Source organism: Carassius auratus, unplaced genomic scaffold, assembly GCF_003368295.1.
Source record: "Carassius auratus strain Wakin unplaced genomic scaffold, ASM336829v1 scaf_tig00216123, whole genome shotgun sequence".
Classification (NCBI taxonomy): Eukaryota; Metazoa; Chordata; class Actinopteri; order Cypriniformes; family Cyprinidae; genus Carassius; species Carassius auratus.
In genome coordinates this window covers 277,528-284,644 of record NW_020528421.1, presented here as the reverse complement: position 1 = coordinate 284,644, position 7,117 = coordinate 277,528, and the positions used below count along the sequence as shown (strand labels likewise).

Sequence of the window (7,117 nt, the reverse complement as noted above, 5' to 3'; positions counted from 1 at the left end):
GGAATATGATTTTTGTTGTTATTTTTAGTCTGTACAATTCGAATCTGTGGACTCTGATGATGTTTGGTTCTCAGTGTTCCTCAAAATATCATTTTTTCCCTCCGCAGAAGAGTCATTTGGGTTTGAATGACATGAGGTGGAATAAATGATGACACTGTTTTCATTTATTGGTAAACTATCCCAATAAGCAATTTGCTCTGTATGTAATTTGAAAAGAGACTAAATAGATTTCAGTCGTGCTTTCATGTAGGGAGTGATGAAGAAAAATCCAAGGGAAAGAGCAACCACATAATTGAAACAGAAATAGAAGAAATGGAAAGAATAGGGAATCAGTGAGTGAGGAAACGAGACCGAGCGGAGTGGAGTTGGTGAATGAGTGCGAGGGAGGGAGGGAGAGATAGGCAGAAGGAACTTGCTGCCCCTGGTTGGTGTTGTGTAAGACTTGGCTGGCTGTAGCAGAATAACACGCTTATTCTCTCAGTGCTTTGAACTCTGGTACCCTACAGCTCCGACCACCCCTCTCTGCAACAGCAAGAACTCACATTGAGGTGCCCCCTTCTCTCTCTCTCTCTCTCACTCTCACTTTCTCTCTGTCTATTTCCCTCTCCCCTTTCCTGCTGTGTCGCACTTCTCTTTCTCTTTCCATAAGACGTACCTCTCTCTGCTCCCTTCTCATTTGTCTTTCAATTTCTCCCACATGTGCTTATCTGCTTCAGATGTGCTGCTGTACCTTTTGCATTGAAGAAAGTTTCTGATGTTTTTTCTTTTTCTGTCCTGTTGGACTGAGAACAGGCGTGCACAGCTTCTTCAGCTGGTAAGAACCACCTGCATCTTACCTTTAACCATGCAAATGTGTTTTATTATAGTTTCATATAAGAGACTAATGCATGCATAATTGTATACGCTATGTATTTCAGACTGCATCTTTCTAAAAGCTCGTGTAACAGTGGTTGTGTAACACACACATTACTTCCTTGTTGCATTATGCGTGTGTGTATACAGTCTATGTTGTTAATGGTGAAAGTGAATCCACGTGCGTGTGATGGTTACACAGCAGTGTATGGGGTCAGCAGGTGCGTGTGTGTGTTAAAATGTGTCGATAACGTGTGGTGTTTGGTTCCGTGCTGTGTGCATATGTGTGTGTGTCAAAACTGCACATCGTGTTTGGATCGGTTGTCATTTCACGAGGCTATTGGAACGAACGAACCCGTTGACCCGCGGTTTAGTCGAGGACACGCCCCCCTCCCTTACGCACGCACGAACGTCGCTCTGCCTACTTGTTCTTCTCACTGAGACTGTTGTGTTTTTTTTTTAATCTTATATCGCAAAGTTGTTTACTTTAAGCTTCTATTTTGACATAAAGGTGTTGGCAAAGCCACAGACAGAGGCTTGAAACAGCTGGTAGGTTTTAGAGATGCTCACTAACTATGAAAATACGTCTGCGTCACGCGCGCACTATGCAGTTGCTATGTTTAAGTTGGCACCGCCACTGTATCAAGTGCTGAAAGAATAAGCTAGAAACTTCCTCTGGAAAGAGAACTTTCCTGCCCTAAATGTAATTTGAGAAGGTTTAATGACTTGTTTTTTACGGTTTGGCATGTTATGGATCTCTTGTTATCTGCTAGAGCTGCAGCGACATCGTGTGGTTGGTTATGTAACAGACGAACCCAGTGACCCCTCGGATTCATTGAGGCTTACTAGGAATTGATAAATTACATAAGTCATGCATCGTTGGCTTTAATTAACTCTTAACTTTGGGTTGGTTTAGTTAGAAACTGCAAATATTGAACGTAACTTGAGCTTATTTTTTTTTTACCAGATATGATATTTATAGATTCGTGCTTATATAAGTGTTTGTGCGCGTGCGCGCATGTGTACAGGTTTATAAATGTTTAGTATCACATTCAAAATGTACAAACACATTTACAGTTGACAAGACTAACGGTTTGATGCTGTGTTGTAATGAAAACGTTATGGATTAAGGATATTTATTATATCAACAAGATGTATTGTTTGCTATTGTCAGATTTTTTTTTCCCCAGCCAATATTGTATATTTAGATTTTTTTTTTTAAAGATTCGTTTTTCATTATTTCTATAATCTAGCACTAAATTGATGGTGGATTATAGAAAATATTTAATCCTTTGTAGAGAGTTTTTTTTTTTAGAACAAAATTATTTAAAGCTTACAAGTAATGATAGAATTGATGTTTGCATTTGTGCATAAAATTGTTTATAATGTTTATAATCTAATTAGCATCCCAGATGATGATAATATTATATACATTTGTTTGTTTTCCAACTCTAAATATAACTTGTATAACTTTTTTTAATTATATATATTAAAATGATTATTTTATTTTTTTCATATTGTTTATTATAATGTTAAGATTGCTAAATTCACTTGGGGGATACAATTCATTCATTCAGATATTATCTAATGTATTTGAGTTTTTTTATTTTTTATTTTGTCAAAGTAGATATTTATAAATAGATTTATAAAATAATTTGTTCAATAGATTATGAAATATATTATATGCTTATCTGTATTTGGTAGGAATAAAGAATTGTGTAGACCTAACCTATATGATTTACTTTTAATTCTTTGTTATACCGTGGGGTCATAAAAATCAAGTGAGATTAAAATCTGAGATTTAAAAAAATAAAAATAAATCAATTTAAAAATTAAGGAAATTTAAAAACAGAAATGTTTGGGACTAATACTGACATAAAACATCTTACATAGAATTTATCACGGACCTACATGTTCTTTTTCCTTCAAGTCTACAAAATGTCCAGAAGATGGCGCCATAGACCAGTGTGAGTTCTTGGCCCTGCTGTTACTAAAAAGATGTTACTGTGTCTGTGATCCACACGTTTTTGGCCCACATTGTGTTTAAGGAATAAAGAGGGTTGTGACCTGTAGGGGCATTAAACTGTGAAAGGAAGCTTATTTGGATGTTTGACATGAATTTCTCTTATCTAAAGAGATAATTGGTGTCTTTCTTTCAGCCTGTGAAGCTGCTATCTGACCTGCACTCGGAAATCATGCTTTCCTGTTGCTCTTTTGTGACACAGAACAAATATACTTTGTTGGATGATGTAATGGCACGCCTCAGTCAAATGATACACTGTGTGTATATAATATATGTCATCTCTATGTTATTTTCTGTTAACAGAAGTGAACACGGTTTTTGTGCTATATGCATACATTGCTGGAAGTGAAAACACTGTTATAGTTGTCCTCTTGGTTCTGGCATATCCAGGTGATCAAGAATTTTTTTTCTTTACTGTTCTTAGATTATATTTTGCATAAGGAAAATTACCACAAAAAAAGTAATAATCATCTCTTTTCGTGCACGTTTGGTTCTAACATTGCAGATTCACTAAAATAATTATTGGTGTACAGAGTCATTAAATTTTAATTTGGCCTAGTTCATTTTGTGGTTACTTAGAACTAACCTTCTTTAGAGTTTTTTGTTAACGTTTATTTTCCACTCAAAATAGTTTGAAATCAAACGGGTGATCCCTTGCTATAATGGAGGAAAAATATTATTAGACAATTGTAATTACACATAATGATTGCATTAGTTAAGTTGAACTTATTTCCTCTTGATATTAACTATTTCTGTTTTACACAGTATTAAAAATTAAAGGGGAAATGAGCTTAATTTATGTGTAAATAATGTCATAAGCTAAAACCTACAGTGATCCTCATACGCTTTACTGTCTTCATGCAAAATGCAATGTCTTTAAGGCCTGGACATTTTTCCCATTCATTGTCACGTCAGAACTCATTTAGTGCTATTTAACAAATTTACTTTCACAACAAAATTGATATATTTTTTTAAAAAAAAGTATGTTATCTGAGCATCAGTGAGTGTTTTTGATAGATGACACGCGTTTAGTGTTCACTGTTGTCCAGCAGAGGGTAAAGGGTATAATTATTTTATTATTTGATGTTAAATCAGTCCCACTCTTGTGGAGTCACTCTTTCCTAATGGATCTGTCAGTCCATCAGGAATATGGAAAGGATACATAAAACCGATGAAAATGTTCAATATAAATTTATGGAGTTGTAAGTTTTTACTGGCCTCTAATGAATGACAGGTGACCATGTCGGCAGCTTATTCAGAGCTGCAAAAGCCCGTTACTTACCGAACAAGACGTTTCTTTATGGAGTTATCGTGATTTGTTTCTGATGGCTGTTTTGTCTAGTATCTCACAGACTTGTGTGAGTCACAGTTCGACCCCAGCATCTCTCTTTGTGTCTCTCTCGGTGGGAGGCAGGACCACGTGTACTCTACCCCCCCGCAGGAAAGTCAGTTGTTATAACTTCAACCAGCGGCACTTTTATGGAACTTTAAACTAGTCCGCTGATCATTATTTTATTTGCGTTCCATCTTTTATTTCAGAAGTACTGAGTCAAATTGGATATTATGTTAATCACTATAATGTGTGTGTGTGTGTGTGTCTGTGTGTGTGTGCATGCTTTTATACTCAAATGAAGAATAAACTGTTGATTTACAGTAAAATGTGGTATTCCATACTGACAAAACCAGCAATGATACTATTATTGACAGAAATATATTCACAAAAAATGACTGACCATTAATAGAGGTCCTATTGTGTTTTTTGAAAAAGGTTTTTATTTATTTATGTATTTTTTGGATATATGCTACTCTAGTACACTTACACTTGTAGTAGTTTACACTTGAATAAAAGCCATCATTTAGAGAATCCCTCATACAAGGGTGTGTGTGGCAGTTTTCTGCCAGCTAGTATGTTACAATATCATTTTACCGTAATCAGCTTTGGAACACTTTGTGTATGTAAGGCAAAGAACTATTAGTGTCTAATCAGTATGATTTAAGCCTCTCATGCATTTGCACCTGGTTACAGTGCATTTCTTTATTTAAAGTTTTACAACTGTTGCAAGAAGTGTAAAGTGTGTTTGAGAGACTATGCTGTGTGCACAAACTAAAAGAATACTGAAATAAAATTGCTATTGCTGCCCTGAAGCTGTAACCAGCTATGACAATAAAAATTGGGTTGGGCCGGTGTATATTATGTTTCATATCATCTTCCAATAGATTTGGTCAATCGCTTTTCATTCACAAACTTTCAAATGCATGTGTTATATGTAATTCTGGTACTTTAAAATGAATTCCTACTAAAGTTACATTTATAAAGAATGGATATACTTAAAAAAAAACAAGGTCTGTTTATCACGTTTTGGCATATTGTCATAAAGGAAATGTTCAAGAGACTGTATTTTCTTCTGTCTTTCAGTGCGTTTCATTTGGTGCTTTATCGCTTTATTCCTCCACTGTCTATTCATTGCCATTCTCAGATTTGTTTATGTGACAAACAGTTTTATGCTACATTCTTATTTTGTTTATAAATATTCTTTCTTAAAATTGAAACACAATTAAAATAGAATCGATACATACATTTGGACAAAAAAATCCACAGGTTGCTTAAACAGAACAATTAACTATTTGTTTTGAAACCGTCAGTCTAGCTGTCCGTTAACTTAGACAGACACGTTTCTCTTGCTATCCAAATGTTTTGCGTGCTATGACACAGTTTTATTTAGTTTCAAATGGCTATAGAGAAATTCTAACAAACTCTACACCTTAAATAAAATTAAAGGATATGTGTTCAATTAGTGAGCTTTTTCTTCTCTCTCTCTCTTTTTTTTTTAGTTTGAGTTTGTCCAAGTTTGCTAACTTCTGGGCATATGTTCAGTAAATGTGTCTATTTTAGACACACACACATGTGCAGCGCACACTATAATCCTTTATCCAGATTCTGAAACCCCTCTCACTGTTTTTTTTTTTTTTTTTTTTGTAACATAAACTTGACTAATATGCCAAATCCACTTCCAATCACGTGATCAGCATTGCCCAGGTGCACACAAATACACACCTTCCCTGTCCCCTCAGTCGCCACACAATGGCATTGTATTCTGGCACGTCATTCATGATTGTGGGCGGTTTGAGCCGTGACTCAGACCTGTACCTGCTCAGGGCTGTGAAACTGCATTTGAGACGCACAAAAGGAAACGGCTAATTCATACAGGCGATGTGACAGGTGTAAATGTGTGCAGACGTGCCTGTTTATGTGTTAAAGGTGAAGCAGTACTGCCGTTCAGCACGAGGTCTTAAAATCCCAGTATCATTTTCTCTCTTTTTTGATTCAGCATTTTTTTCATTATTTGAATAAATAACCTCTTTGTGCTAAACCATGGACAAAAGCTCTTTTTATATCGGGCGAAACTTGTTTGTGGGATGAATGAAATGCAGGCATTTTCATTGATTCATTTCTGTCATTCACCACAAGGACAATGATGTGACACTCAGCCATGGCTGATAAAACTACCAGCTCAGTTTACCATAGTTTTAACATCTTAAAGAAAAGCTCTTGATAACCAAGAACAAGATCGTGTGTAACATTTTTGATTGATATAGGGTCATGGGATTCTGTAAGGGGATGTTTTGCATGACACGTGACATCGTCAACTTTCATTGAACTGTCGCAACTGTTTATTTTTTTTTTTTAAAGGGTTTTGTAAGAAGTATGCTAGAATAATCTGTACAGTCTGTGTCATAGATTAAAATCTCGTTTACATCCTGTAGTCCTTTAAAAAAAAAATTGGTAACACTTTATCTCAAGGTGTCCTTGTTACATGTTTCATGTACTCACTTATTATAATAACAATACATTATGCTTAATTATATGCAAGTAACACAAGCCGCACCATATAATAAGCACATGTAATTAATTAATATTTCTCGGTATTTAAATGTATAATTGCACTATAACTAGGACACTTTAAAATAAAGTGTAACCCATTTTTTTAGTAACTACATTTAAGATTTTGCTTGTTAACGTTAAATAAATTAGAATTTCTTTTAACTACAATTAGCCAATTTTAATAGATGCTAGATGCTAACAAAACTAAGATATTGTTAGTTTTATCTATTATCTAATGTTAACAAATGAGATCTTATTTCAAAGTGTTAGTCACCTGCAGACGGTTGTCTTGAAATATTTGTAAGAACAAACTCCAATATCTAGAAAATCTGGGTTGTTGTAGTTCTGAATAGGAGAGC

At 35.0% G+C, this 7,117-nt stretch overlaps 1 long non-coding RNA gene across 5 annotated transcripts in view; it reads left to right on the top strand.

The window, feature by feature from the left end:
- Positions 1-556: 556 nt before the first annotated feature.
- The window catches only part of LOC113097155 (uncharacterized), a 54,423-nt gene continuing 47,862 nt past the window's right edge, over positions 557-7,117 (top strand). For all 5 annotated transcript variants that reach the window (XR_003288786.1, XR_003288785.1, XR_003288787.1 and 2 more), the window contains exon 1: positions 557-814. This is a non-coding gene — a long non-coding RNA (uncharacterized LOC113097155). The remainder of the gene's footprint in view (positions 815-7,117) is intronic.